Source organism: Linepithema humile, chromosome 3, assembly GCF_040581485.1.
Source record: "Linepithema humile isolate Giens D197 chromosome 3, Lhum_UNIL_v1.0, whole genome shotgun sequence".
Lineage (NCBI taxonomy): Eukaryota > Metazoa > Arthropoda > Insecta > Hymenoptera > Formicidae > Linepithema > Linepithema humile.
Window position 1 is genome coordinate 9,852,397 of NC_090130.1, and position 11,049 is coordinate 9,863,445.

The window sequence follows — 11,049 nt, forward strand, 5'->3', positions numbered from 1 at the left end:
TATTTTACGACTCCAAACCCTCCCGGTGGTGCGTGTACAATTGTGTGTGCGCGCGCGTATATTAATAATGGGTATGACCACCTCGTGCGCGTATTACCTCATTCATGCGACGAGGCATACTTCTTATTAGTGTTCTAATTTCAGTCTGCGTAATGTCATTCCACTCTATTTCAAGAACTCTTCGAAGTTCTGGCAATGACTGAGGAGCAGGTATATGATTTCGTACTTTTCTGTTAATATTGTCCCATAGGTGTTCAATGGGATTTAAATCTGGACTCATTGCTGGCCATTCGAGTCGATTTATGCCAACTTCATCGCAGAAATCAAGCACTTTTCTCGCAACGTGCGGTCGAGCATTGTCTTGCATAAACAAAAAGTCCTCTCCGATGAAGTGCGCATACGGAACAACGTACGGTATGAGTACGTCTTCCACGTATACATCTGCGTTCATGTTTGCGTCAAAAAAGTGGAGATCTGTGTGAGCATTTGCAGAAATTCCTGCCCAAACCATTACAGAGCCACCATTATAGCTAGGCCTCTCACTTACAGTACAGTCTGCAAATCGTTCTCCAACGCGACGGTATACTCGTTCTCGTCCGTCTGAAGAATACAGACAAAAACGAGATTCGTCGCTAAAAAGAACGGTACTCCATTCTGCATATGTCCAGCCTGCATGCTCGACAGCAAAATTGAGTCGAGTTACGCGATGGCGACGCATAAGCGAAGGTACATTTGCTGGCCTGCGCGGAAAAAGACCGTGTTCCGCTAATCTGTTTCGAATAGTGTCAGCGGATACATTACATTCGCGGACATCTCTTAAATTGTTTCGAATTTGAACAGCGTTCGATGTCTGTCTCTTAATGAATTTAAAACAATAAATCGGTCATCGTTTTCATTCGTACAACGAGGACGTCCCGAACCAGGTCTTCTTTGGACAGAATTAGTCTCCAAGTACCTAGCATAAGCACGTTGCACGATTTGACACTGATAAATCAAGTGCCTCAGCAACGTACCTTCGACTTCTCCCATCTTCAATTAACGCTACAACTTGAGCAGCTTTTTCAGGACTTATCGTCGCCATAATTGACCAATAATTTCAATGCGAAAAGATTAATTATTGTTTACTTTGACGAAGTCGTACGAATAAGTAACGCGTCTCGAAAGAAAAAGATCAAGAGAAATCAAGCACTCTTCTCGCAATGTGCGGTCGAGCATAAACAAAAAGTCAGGGCGGAGAAATCACAAAAGATCTGCAGACATCTCCTTCGGATGCAAAACAATTGATTGAAAAATAATGGTTCGAGTTTGCGACGATGCACGGTATAAACAAAAAATTGTAGCTTATTGGGATCAAAAGCGTACGAAAGTACAGAGTCTCCTCTTTAAAATGCTTTTTTATGCATCTCGATACGATGATTTTTCGCTGAGAGATTCGCATTTGAAGTAAGAATCTGCCTTTTTCTTCAAATGCGAATCTCTCGGCGAAAAATCATCGTATCGAGATGCATAAAAAAGCATTTTAAAGAGGAGACTCTGTACTTTCGTACGCTTTTGATCCCAATAAGCTACAATTTTTTGTTTATACCGTGCACCGTCGCAAACTCGAACCATTATTTTTCAATTTTGCATGCTCGCGCTTTGTCATCCGCCATTTTCAATAAATTTATTTTGCAACATTGAAATAAATTGATTCTTAAAGTAGAGATTTTTAGCTTCATTTCCATATTTTATAGAACTTTCTATCTTTATTATTTACGAAGTTATCGTCAGTTGAAATTTGATGAATTTTTCCCACATTTTCAGTGTACCGCTTTTTTTTCGGGTGAGTGTATATATGTAGATACAAAAAAGTATCATAATAGGTACTTTTGTATGCATATTCTGCATATACTCTGAAATAGATAAGGAATTAAAGGTTTATGCAAAGAAATATATGTATTTACGTTTATATATATATATGCGTTTATTTATATAATACATTTATTTATATTTTAATATATTAAATTTATAAATATTACATTACAATTAAACTTTGAAGTTATTTCGAACATAAAATTAGACATTATTTCTTTGGCCAAAATATTCCATAAAGAAACTTAAAAAATAAAATTTTGCTAAATTACAATATTAAAAAGCTTGTTCTAAAAAAGTACTTTATGTATTTGAAAAGATATTCAACAGACTAAAATGTTTGTATAATATTAATTATTAATACATACATACAATATTCTGTAAACAAATTAATAAAACAATTAACTTTGTGTTTAAGTAATATTTTATAAATAAAGCAAATATAGCTACAAAAATTTTGCAAATAGATTTAGCACTTTTTATAATAAGCTTCAATTCTAACTACAAAGCAGAAAAACTTCGCGTTACCAATTAAAAAAACAAAGATTGTATATATGGATTAAACAGTAATTGTATAACACTAATAGTGTTTGTAATAGAAAAAGTTATTAAAATTTATTAATATTTATTAAAAATTATTAATAAATATTATTTTATATTTTATATCTTAAAACAGAATTATAGATGCAACTTTTGAGCTGACTTCTGAGACAATGCCTACTATCCCCTCACAACCGCTCGAGGCTCGATGACCAAGCCACGTTTAATGTTTATATCTCAGGAATGTCTCTACACAAGAAGTAAGCTAGGATTGTATTCTTTTGCTAAATTGTTATTAAAATTTTCCTTGCTAAATAATTTTTATTTTCATAAATAATTAAATATCAAAATACATATACAAATTACATATATAATACATTAATAATAAACATTAATAATAAAATTAATAATAAACATTTTTTATATTTAATTATTTATGAAAATAAAATTATTTAGCAAGGAAAATTTTAATGGCGATTTAACGAAAGGTATAATCCTAGCTTATTTCTTATGTAAGGACATTCCTGAGTCATAAGATCAGTGGTTCGGCCATCGAGCCTCGAGCAAGGCGTTCTCAGAAATCAGCTCAAAAGTTGCATCTAATTTCGAGCACTGACTTAAACAATACTTTTATTTTGGCAAATTTTCGGTCATTAACCTCAGGCCATAAATTTTCCGCCAACGCGATAACACGAGTTAACTACATGAACACGGACACGGACACACGTAAGATGCGACAAGAGAATTCGTGGCTTTATAGAAAAGCAAGGGCTACTTACCGGCTTGCGATCTTTTCCTTCTTGAAGGTTAGCCGCACACGTTCTCGAAAATATCGACTTTTGCACAAAGAGATCCGCCTCAGGCCACAGTTGCACAGGAAAAGAGCGAAGTAGATCCTATTCGATACAGGATCGATAGAGGTGTCATCCCGCTAGATGCGCGATAACGAGGCGCGATGCGTTGGCCAATAACCATTAAGCGCATGGCCGTAGCGGCCTAAAGGTCATCACACACAAAATTCCGTAACGACGTAAGGCTCTTAAATCTAATTTTATTATATGTATATACATGAGGTGTCCGTAATGCGAAAAAAATAATTCCACTTAGATGCATCCCAAGTTGCACACTCAATTGTGATTGGTCGATTTCTTTATGATCTTACGTCTTAGGCTGCGTCCCCATGGAAAAAGAAATAACGGAACGGAACAGTAACAGAACAATAGAAGAAAAGAGATATGATAAATATATCTCTTTTCAATTACTGTTCCATTATTGTTCCGTTCCGCTATTTCTTTCTCCAATTATTTTTTTCACATTACGGACACCTCATGTATATACATATAATACATTAGATTTATGAGCTATATATATAAATATAAATAAATAAATAAATAAATATATATATATATATATATATATATATATATAAAATTCTTATATCTAAAGTATTATGTATGTATTTAAAGATTACATTATGTATGTATATATAATGTACAGCAATGGATATACATATTACATATAACAAAATATGTGCAATGCATATATCTAAAGATTACATAATGTATGTATATATGTATAATGCACAACAATGTATATTTATATTATGTGCAACAAAGTATATACAAATTATGTATGTGCAATATATATATTTAGAAATTGCATAATGTATATATATATGATGTACAGCAATGTATATTCATATTATGTGCAACAAAGTATATACAAATTATGTATGTGCAATGTATATATTTAGAAATTGTATAATGTATGTATATATGATGTACAGCAATGTATATTCATATTATGTGCAACAAAGTATATACGAATTATGTATCTACATTTTATATATAATGTATATACATATACGTATATACATATAAAATACATCAATGAATATACATATAATATATTGCAATGTACATCCAAATTATGTATATGAAATGTACATATATATAATATTTGACGCTGTATATACATATAAAATACATTATTGGATATACATATTATGTACCATAATGTATATTTAAATTAGGTATATAAAATGTATATACATTCTATATACAGGATATTATTTTCATTTAATGGAGAAAAAATGCATATACATAAAATATCCAATGTTATGTGGGAGTAAGGTTCCGAGGTTGAAACAATTTCGTTTAAATCAGTAAGTACTGTAGTTGATATTATGAACTATCTTTTATTGATATTATGAAAATTTATTGCAGATATTGAAAAAAATAGTAATTTAAAAAAATTTCTAGTAATAGAATAAAATATTGAATTTCAGAAACGTTCAACGTCCTACGAGGAATATTACAAAACCAAAGAAGTATGTGACGACTTTAAGTCAGACGAAGCACCGTCGTCAAGAAAGAAAAAAAAACCAGAAACAGAGAAACCAATTAATCTCGATAAAGATGTCGATGAAATTCGCAATGCGCCAAACGATGCTTCTACAGCGATTCTTCCAAGTCAGGAGTCAGAAAGAAGCAACATGTGAACAACTTGGTCCTCATCGATTAGAGACGACGTAGCAGTTACGAATGAAAAAGTTGCGGTTGACCGCTGTTACACGCAACTGATGTCAGGAACTTCAACTTCCATTACACGTGTTGGTGGTATGTCACTTAATATTCGACATGTGAGATGTAATATGTCTGTAATGATTTATAAAAATAGCTTAATTTGCTTAGGAGATCAAATGAAACAGAATCTTCTGTACTTTATTTTTCATAAGTCTTGGCCTTCCATATGAAAAGCCTTGTAAAAGAAATGTGTTTATAAACTAATTATTTGACTGAAAAATAATGCACTTGAAATTTGAAATACAATTGAAATCAATTCCTTGAAGATAGAATGTAATTTACGTGGAATTTTAATGTAATGGAATGTTGAGATGTCTTAAAATTAATTTTAAAATTTTGATTTCACTGCTTACGTTTGAGAAAAAAGAAATATTTTTGAGGTGAAATCTTTGCAGTCAACGAATGTAACGTCTCTGAAATAGTTTTATATTATAATTATAAAAATCTTTAATAATTTATTCAGTTCATTCTTATTACAGGGCAACTCGAAAGCACTAATAGAGCATCCACTTTTACCGAAGATCAAAGCGTGTATCCTAATGATTCCGGAACACTAAATCCACTGTTACATTTGCAAAGTCTGCAACAAATGCCGCAAACAAGCGGATGCACTGGAGGATACTCTGAAACTATCATGGGAAATTATTGCTATCAACGGCATGATAGATATGACGGACATGACTATCCATATCCTTCAAGAGATAATTATTATCATAAAACAACACAACATGAGCATGCAACACAACATGATCATCAGCGTAATTAGAATGCTATAATAGGGCAAGTGATAATTTTTCTATTTATTTATAAAATATTGAATTTTTTTTGAAATGTAAGACTATAGATTTAAATATATAAACGCTATAGATTTAAATATATAAAAATATATAGCAGTTTAATAGTTATATACTTTAGTACATTAGTTACGACTTTTATTCTTTGTATACAATAATTTTTTGATTGAATTAACTGAAATTAGCTGATCCGGTAAACGAAATATACATTTAAAAATGTTATTAGTGATCGTAAAACAATTAGAGTAGAAACGAAAAAATGTTTAAAGTTTCAATTATTACGTGTTTTAACACTTATGTGCCATTTATAGTTTCTCTGTGTGGTCTGCGCACATCACTTAAGAGATATATAGATATCTTTAAGTTAATATAATATTGACTATTTGACACTTTCAGTTTCCTGTTAGCTGGAAAATTCAAGTTACATGATTGATATCTGAGTCATTTTGAGTAATGTGATGACGGGATTAGTTTTATACTTGTAATTAGTTTTATACTTGTACATTAAAGAATTCGACATGTACTTGTTCCAAAACCAAAAAAAATCACTAATTTAGTCGTAAATAATTCTACAAGTTACATAAATACTACACATTTTGTATATACATGCAGCGAATGTATAGATATTTTTGGATAAATAGATAAAAATAAATTCTTAGAAATAATATTATTTCTAAGAAATAAAAATAAATATGTTATACGTTTTAGGGAATTCGATAACATGAGGAAGCAGCTAGAAAATATGCCGACGAAAGAAGATTTCATGTAAGCTTTCTGAATATGTATTTTGATGATAATATTAAAGTATATATGTATATGTGTGTGAATAATGAAAATGTCTTATATACGGTACATGCGGTCATAGTCAAAATTAATATTCTTTTACGTCTCGTATTCTTTCTGGGTCTATAAAAAATTTGGTGTTTTGATTAGTTTAGTTTTCTAATTCGGTTGTTTAATTAGTCAAAATGTCAAACGTAACGGAAATAATGTATGGCCGTGTTTACGAAAGGCGGAAAATATGTGATCACTATGATGAGTTTGTAAAAGTTTATATTGGTTTATATTTATTAATTTTTGTCTCACGAGGACACGGTTGGTGCCGAGACATAATTGATTTCGAAAACGTAACTCTATGTATCTTATATATTTCAAGAGATTAGTAATTATCCATATTCATATAAGTTTAAAAAAAATACACGCATCTAAATGATATATATACTGAGTACTTGAAGCTGAACAGACAAGGCAAATAAAAGTAATAGCGATATTTTTTAAAAATACAGTCCATCAAATAAGAAGTTCAGCTTCAACATCAGTTGCTATGTACATGGTCTGATGAAATATAAATATATACATGGTACTAATTTCTGTATTCTGATTCGAGAGGGGTTCAACTGCCTACATTCCCATTTGCCAACAGCTTCGTTTGCCCACAACATTTTGCCGACAGCTTCAATTGCCGACATTCCCGATTGCCTACAGAGCGATTGCCTACAAGCATTATTGCGCACATTTAAAAATTAAAAATACAAACGTACGTTTGCACACAAGACATTTTTGCACACATACACATTGCACACATGATATTATTGCGCATATACACATTGCACACATGACATTATTGCGCACATACACATTGCACACATGACATTATTGCGCACATACACGTTGCACACATAATATTATTGCGCACATTTAAAACTTAAAAATACAAATGTACGTTTGCACACAAGACATTATTGCACACATACACATTGCGCACATGACATTATTGCGTTTTGTGTAGAAACTCGTAAACCCATGTTGAACCTCGCTTTGTTTGAAATTTCACGCGTAGGCGGCGGAGGACTTCGCCCCTACGGGGCGAAGTCTCTCCCCCGCGTAAAACAAATAACAAATCCTACTCAGGTTATACCTAACAAGGTAAACCTAACAAGGTTAACCAAGGTTCACAAACAAAGTTGTAAACTCATGTTGCACCTCGTTTCGCATGGAAAGAATATGCGCAATAATATTATGTGTGCAATGTGTATGTGCGCAATAATGTCATTTGTGCAATGTGTATGTGTGCAATAATGTCTTGTGTGAAACGTACGTTTGTATTTTTAATTTTTAAATGTGCGCAATAATATTATGTGTGCAATGTGTATGTGCGCAATAATATTATGTGTGCAATGTGTATGTGCGCAATAATGTCATGTGTGCAATGTGTATGTGCGCAATAATGTCATGTGTGCAATGTGTATGTGCGCAATAATGTCATGTGTGCAATGTGTATGTGTGCAATAATGTCTTGTGTGCAAACGTACGTTTGTATTTTTAATTTTTAAATGTGCGCAATAATGCTTGTAGGCAATCGCTCTGTAGGCAATCGGGAATGTCGGCAATTGAAGCTGTCGGCAAAATGTTGTGGGCAAACGAAGCTGTTGGCCAATGGAAATGTAGGCAGTTGAACCCCTCTCTACTAGTGAAAGATCATACCCATATAACATCGGACATTCTATGAATATACATTTTTGTTCCATAATATGAAAATAATATCTTGTATGTCAAATGTTTATACATTACATATACATAATTTGGATGTATATCACAATATATGACATGTATATTTATTGATGTATTTTATATGTATATATAATACAATGTATGTCAAATGTTCATACATAATATGTATATACTTTGACGTACATAATATGTATATATATTGCTGTACATTATATATACATACAATATGCTATTGCTAAGTACATACATTGCACATACATAATTTGTATATACTTTATTAAACGTAATATGTACATACATTAGACATGCATAATTTGTATATACTTTGATGTATATAATGTGTATATATATTGCTGTACATTATATATACATACATTATGCTATTGCTAAGTACATACATTGCACATACATAATTTGTATATACTTTATTAAACGTAATATGTATATACATTAGACATACATATTTTGTATATACTTTGATGTATATAATGTGTATATATATTGCTGTACATTATATATACATACATTATGCTATTACTAAGTACATACATTGCACATACATAATTTATATATGCTATACTATGTATTATGTATATTTATTAATAGATATTATATAGTTTATATTATTATATATATTTAATAATAGATATTACATATCCATAGTACGCATATAAATATTAATTTGCACATGTCTTACTGAATTACTATTAATATAGCTGAGAAATCTAAGAATGGTTGTAATATATTTTATATAATTTAATATATTTTATATAATATATCTATTATGTAAAATAATATTACAAGTTAGCAAGCATAATAATTTTTTTATAACCATTACTTCTCAGCTACGTTAATGGAAATGCAACAAAATATGCAAATTATCTATATTTGCGCGATTTATATACATGAAATTAGAAAATATATATTTTATATATGCTACATTGTACATATATGTACAATGTACATATTATGCATAGTATATTATATATATGCAATGTATATGTATTTAGAAATATATATTATTGTATATGTGTGAAGCTCTGGCAATTTTAATTAACTTTTCTACTAACAAAATGAATATTTTTTTATTGCATTAGGCCCAATGCAATAAAGAAAAATATTTATAGATCGAAATATTAAATAATATAAGAAAAGGAAAAAAAGAATTTATTCTTTTTCTCTTATTTAATATTTATTCCTATTCCTAATATTTTCTCTGTTGTGCGTTGGACCTTAGGCCGGTATTCATAATAGTCCATTCTTATATTCAAGATTGTCTTAAGTACGGACTTATATTCGCTCTCTTCGTCAGACACAATCTATGTGTTAGACTCCGGAACATATTTTTATTTCGGTATAAAAAAAACGTTAAATTTATTTTGTATAAAGCATGGAATCAATATCGAACAAAATAAAAAGTTTTTATTAACTGTCAATATTGATGGTTTACCTTTAAGCAGAAGTTCTAATAGCTCGTTATGGCCTATTTTATGCTCGGTAAAATCAATAAAAATTCTTATAAAACAAGTATTTTTAGTTGCTTTATATCATGGTTCAGAAAAACCGAAATCTGCTAATGATTTTCTTAAAGATTTTGTAAATGAATGTATTCATCTATCAAATAATGGAATATTAATAAATTCTTTTAGATATAAATTCCGAATTTTAATGTTAATTTGTGATTCACCTGCAAAATCATATGCTTTAGCTATTAAAAGTCATACAGGCTATTTTTCTTGCACAAAATGTGATGAAGAGGGTGAAATGTTTAATCATGTACTATGCTTTACGGAAACAGAACGTTTTTGCAAAAGAACCGATATTTCACTTAGAACTGCTGCTCAAGAAGAACATCATATTGGCAAAAGTATATTATTAGATATACCAAACTTTAATATGATAAACAGTGTACCAATAGATTATATGCATAATCTCTTATTAGGTGGCATGAAAAGACTTCTTTGCCATAAACGGTATGGATGGATTTATGGTAAACCACCTCATAAATTACGAGCTTCTAATGTAAATACAATTTCGGAAAATCTTCTAAAATTAAAGCAATATGTTCTTTATGAATTTTCAAGAAAAACACGTTCTATACTTGATTGTAAAAGATATAAAGCTACGGAATTTAGATTTGTTTTGCTCTATGCTGGTCTATTATTTTAAAAGACGTTTTGTCATCTAAAATTTACAATAATTTTATTACATTAAATCTTGCAAGTTCCATAATGATAAGTCAATATTATTCGAGATTTGAAAACTATGTATTATATGCTCATAATTTGATGAAACATTTTATTTGCCAATCTATTAAAATTTACGGTCCAAACTTTGTATCACACAACATACATAACTTCTTGCAATTAAGTAATTGTGTAAAATTATATGATTCACTTGATAATTTTAGCGCTTTTTCTTTTGAAAATTACATGCAACAATTAAAGAAAAAGATTCGCAAATCTGCTTTACCTTTACAACAAATCATACATCGTGTGTTTGAGGAAAGTAATATTCAACATAGTTTTTCTAATATTACGAACAATGATTCTGTAAAGCTATTGATAGAACATTCCAATGGTCCTTTAACAAATAATTGCACATTTCCACAATACAAAAGAATACAAATAAATAATTATTACTTAGATATTTCAAAAAAAGCTGATAAATTTGTAGAATTAAACAATAATGTAATAGTTAAAATTGAAAATTTTGCTTCTTGTGAAAACTCTATGTTTTTATTAGGCTATAGATATAGTAAACAAGAT